Below are 5,377 nucleotides of genomic sequence, written 5' to 3' on the forward strand. Positions count from 1 at the left end.
TCTTATACCAATTCTTAGACAGTTCAAATAACTGGAAGACAACTGAGAGGGGGGGGTGAATTAGTAGTCATAGATTACCAAAACATTTAGCAATTAAAACTTTAATACCGGAACCCAAAACATTAAACCGGAATTATTAAACCGAATACCGAAATAGCAGTTAAACCAATTAAGCATAAACAATAATCAAAGAATAAATACCATCCACATGACACCAATATTTATACATGGAAAACCCGATAAAGGGAAAAACCATGGTGGGAAGTCTACCCAGAGTCAAATAATACTTCTGTAGTAAGTCTGAATTATAATTGAAGGGACTACACTTACAAGAAGGCTAATAGCCTAGAGCACATTGCTCATTACAAATGGAGTCTCATTGACTACATAAAAATCTAGACTACAATCCGGAAGAATGAATGAAATGGAATGATAGCATATCCTATGTTTGAGTATAGTTCCAGTTAAGCTCAATACCGGAGGACTAAATCCTCTTACATAAACCCAACTTGATCACCAATGATCGACCAAATCCTCTGCCTGAATGATATTACATTATTCGCACAAATAATATCCTAATCTCATTCTCATATATCTAATCTACAATGAGATCTTACATCTATATATACAAACCCTCAACCATAAACAATCAGGTCATCCACCAAACAATAAACCAATTACATAATTACAAAACTTTTTGTCCTTAGACCAAACAAATAATATCCAACACATAAGACATCCCATAAATACATCGAGAGGTCCAATCCACACGTTACATTAAGTCAGTCCATAAACTAGATCAACCAGGACCCAATATAGGTCCACAAGCTATAGCAATGATCTCCATCCACCAAGTCTCGAACATGATCATCATCAAAATCTTAAAACCATACCATAAGCTACACCAACACCACTTATGTATATCTTCAAAGATCTTCATTAAAAGATCTTCCGGTGAAACCCTCGCCGAAACAACAAATCAAGCTTCTAAGCAAACATGATAGCATCTGATCATCAGACCAAAACTAATTGACTGAATATGAACATGAGTATCATGAATAAGCCAATTCCATAACCAAACCATATCGAAGCATACTAGATCATGCGGGATCCAAACCAACCAGAAACTACTCAACCTACCGGGACTAGAAGGGTGCCGGTAAAGCATCCAAAATAGCTAGTGTTGACATCAGTGACAAAACATCAATTCAACACATAATCAATTCCTCCAAATGGAAAACAAGCTTAAGCATCATAAATCCCTCACCACTAGCCTAGAAACATTAGCTAGTGGTACCACAACCATTTCCACACAAATTACAAAATGGGGAAACTATACGGACGTGTCATCAATACTATGCTAGTGGGTTATCATACGAGGAAGTGAAAAACAAAAATATTAGTAAACAACAAATATGTGTCATTTTTGTTGATCCGAAAAATAGTGATTTTTTACCTCTTAATACAAAGAGGTTTCCCATACATTGGTGTACCAATGTGCAGATGAAGAATCCACCTTGTAATAATAATGAGGTACCATTATATTTTTTGAGAAAAGTATAATGTGATTTTTTCCTCAATGTGCGGCCAAACTATTTTGACATGAGAGAGTTCCATGGTAGAGGTGGCATCTCTGCCCAAGATAGACCTGAAGCCCATAGGTGAGTAGCCCTAGAGATATTCTGCCCCCTATCACCCAAACCCAAGGTGCATCAGACTTTCCCAATAGAGCTAAAAGAGCTGATGGAGCTACAAACTTTTTAGGCAGCAACCTTCCGATCTTCCCCTTCTGTGTCTGAATCCTCAGCTTCAGAAAGGAACATCACTGGATTAAAGTAAGGACCTAGAATGCTTGCCCATTCCTCCTCCAGCTCCATGACAACACTACCAACTGCATCTACATCTACTTCTCGAACCAAACCAAGAAATATTTCTACACATGCTTCCTTTGAAGGGAGGATGTCCATGAGCAGACAAAGAATGGTTTCATATATGAAACCATCACACCAATGTCTTCATCGCTGAGAGCATCCTCTACAATTGCCTTGATCACGGCCTTCCCTTCTACATCTATGACAAAGAGTCACTCACACTATCCAGACAGTGTCTCTTCTTGGCACATGTAGCTCAGACCAAAATGGTGAACCATCTTACCATTCCAAATGACTGGTAAAAGATAGAAGAGAAGCTTCTACTTATTGAAAAAACATATTTTTTCTAGAAAGTACCAAGCATATTCCTCGACCTATGAAATGATAAGGTTTTGTTGCCTCTGTAGACAATCGTGTCAAAAAAATAAGGAGAACACACAATCCACCATCAAGGAATTGTACTCTTGGTCAACATCTATCTCCAACAAGTCATAAAATGAGATCAAACAACTACAATATACACCTCGCAAGCTATCGACCGATCAACTCTTGCCATCAAACACTTACCAATTGGAAAGAATAGACAACTCAACTCCCCAGTCCATCATTACTATATCTCTTGTTTATCTGACCCCTTGTTTGGGGATCTACTCCTTGTCTAAATCCAAAATTTGAGCCAAATGCCTCGTAATAACAGTATCCCAAGAAAATATACATGTTTGAGCTTGTACAATCCCTAGATTTGCCAATATATTCACATCCTTATTGCCTCCTCAGTATGTATGAAGGAATTGATAGTCCAACAATTGGCTTAGGAGATATTTAATCCTTGGAATCCATGAATTCAATCTCCAATCTATGAAAGCACTCTTATTAACTTTGTTCAAAATTATAAGGGAATCTCCTTCAATTATCACCTTCGAGATTCCATGTTTAGTCACCCCTCTCAAACCTTCCTCAAGCGCTGAGATTTTTGCAATATTGTTGGAAGCTATACATGTTGGTCCCAATAATGCTCCAATCAAATCACCCTGATCATCTCTAACTATGGCCCCAATGCCAGTAGGACCAAGATTCCCTTTACTTGCTCCATCAAAATTCAACTTCATCCATCATGTTGGCAGAGGCATCCATCTTGCATCAGTTCTATTTTCTTTTTTATCTATCATTCTATGATTACTACTCTATTTCAAACACCACCTTTTCTCTATTTCCATATCCCATCTGGAAAAAAATATGAAACTCTTGCCCTGAACCTTTCCATTAATTGTTTCTTCAATAGCCCCTTTCATTTTTTCAATGAGAGCATCTGCTACCATAACTTCTTCTCTAAAAATCCATTTGTTACATTCTTTCCACAAATGCCAAGCCACCAAGGATGGTGCAACTACCCATAGAATTCCCCATTTGTAAAATCTCCCTTGAATCGGCCATGAAATTAAAAAATATTTGAATGAGGGGCTACTAACTGTTTGAAACTGCAACATCTCCAGAAGCCAATTCCAGCAGACAGTGGTGAATGGACAACCATAAAGGATTTTCTCAGAGGTCTCTTCATTCATCTTACACATCACACATCTGCTAGGCCCTGAAATTCCAATTGATTTTAACCTGTTACTCGTTAAAATCCTTCCATGAATAGAAATCCAGAGGAATGCGCTAGCCTTAGGTAAAACTCTCTTATCCCAACATAGAGTCAAAGGCCATCTGATATCTTTCTCCCTCTTTTGCTGAAGCTTGTAACCCAGACGTACCATATATTCCCCTGACTTGGCAGCTGACCATATAAGCTTGTCTGCTTCCTCTAATAAGAAAGTCCTTCGATTATGCAAAATATTTGTTATTTTCCTATTGTTTCCCACATGCCAATCACCAACAGTTTTCTGTTAGACAAGATTTGAATGGGCATCGACACTAGCAACGTAGTCTACCACATATATACCTAAAACAACCTCCACCTTATTAACCCAATCTTGGTCCCACAATTGCTCAGCCAATGACACTTCACCGTTCCAAGAATCTCACCAGAATTTGGCTTTCTTTCCATCTCTATTTTTTTAGGAAAGACAATCAGTGATAATCTTCCTACTCTCCTAGATAAATTTCCAAATCTGGGATCCTCCTTGAGAGTTAGCAACTGTAAAAAATATTTTTGATTCCAATGAGTCTAGATATTTGCAAGACATAATCTTACACCAACCCTTATGGGGAAATTTATACATCTTCCAAGCTAATTTGGCACCTAATGCCAAATTTTGGAGATTCATCTTTCTCAAACCAGCCCCTCCTTCCTCTTTCAACAGACAAGTTGTATCCCAATGGATTAAAGGTATTTTCCTATCTTCTTTAGTGCCTTCCAATAAAAACTTCTTGAGAAGACCATCAATAGCCATTGCACCTCTTCTTGTCAATTTGTAACAAGACATATAGTAGGTGGGAATTGCCAAAAGAACTGACTTTATCATCTAAATCCTGCCATCCTACAAAAGCCACTTATTCTTCCATAATGAGGATTTGGAATGATATTTATTAATGACATCTTCCCAAAGTTTTTAAATCTATCTTCCCCACGAATAAAGGCACTCCCAAATATTTCATTGGGAAATCACCTTGAGCAAAATCCAAAATCTTCAAAATTTTATTTTGAGCACTCCTTTCAACATTGATAAAGAAAACCATGGATTTTTGCTTATTCATACATTGAACCAAACCTTTTTCATAGGCATCAAGAACCATTCTGATTGTGCTAGCTTCTCTTTCATTGGCCACGCCAAATAAAAAAGTATCATCCGTAAATTGCGAATGAGAAATGGGACATAAACTATTGTGGATTTTAATACCCTACCATTGATCTAATCTGACCAACTTGTTGATATTTATACCCAAGACCTCCACCATCAGAACAAACAAAAAAGGAGACAAAGGATCCCCTTCTCTTAACCCATTAGTAGTTTGAAAAAAACCACAAACAAACCTGTTTACAATAATGGAAAATTTGACCGATGAGCAACAGTGCATAATACAATCCACCCATCTTTTATCAAATCTATACTTAGCTAGAGTAGCTGACAAAAAGGCCAATGAAACCTGATCATATGCTTTACTAACATCTAATTTAATAATCATACCTTTCAAATTTGATTGGCACATTGAATGAATAATTTATGTTGTCAAAATAATGCTATCAGTGATCTCACGGCCAGGAGTGAAACCATGTTGTTCCTGCGAAATGATTTTGTCCATCAAACTCTTCAACCTATTCACCATAGATTTGGAAATGATTTTATAAACCGAGTTACAAAGAGATATTGGATGAAAGTCAGCCATCGAACAACAATCCTATTTTTTTGGAATTAATGCTATGTTGGAGTTGTTCAATTCCTTGACAAATTTTCCTTTTTTTCTGGAAATCTTCAACAACTCTCCAAATGTCTTCCCCCATAAAATTCCAACAATTCTAGAAAAAATCCATAGTCCACCCATCTGGTCTCGAGGCCTTGTTTGGG

The sequence above is a fragment of the Cryptomeria japonica genome, chromosome 5 (assembly GCF_030272615.1).
Source record: "Cryptomeria japonica chromosome 5, Sugi_1.0, whole genome shotgun sequence".
NCBI lineage: Eukaryota > Viridiplantae > Streptophyta > Pinopsida > Cupressales > Cupressaceae > Cryptomeria > Cryptomeria japonica.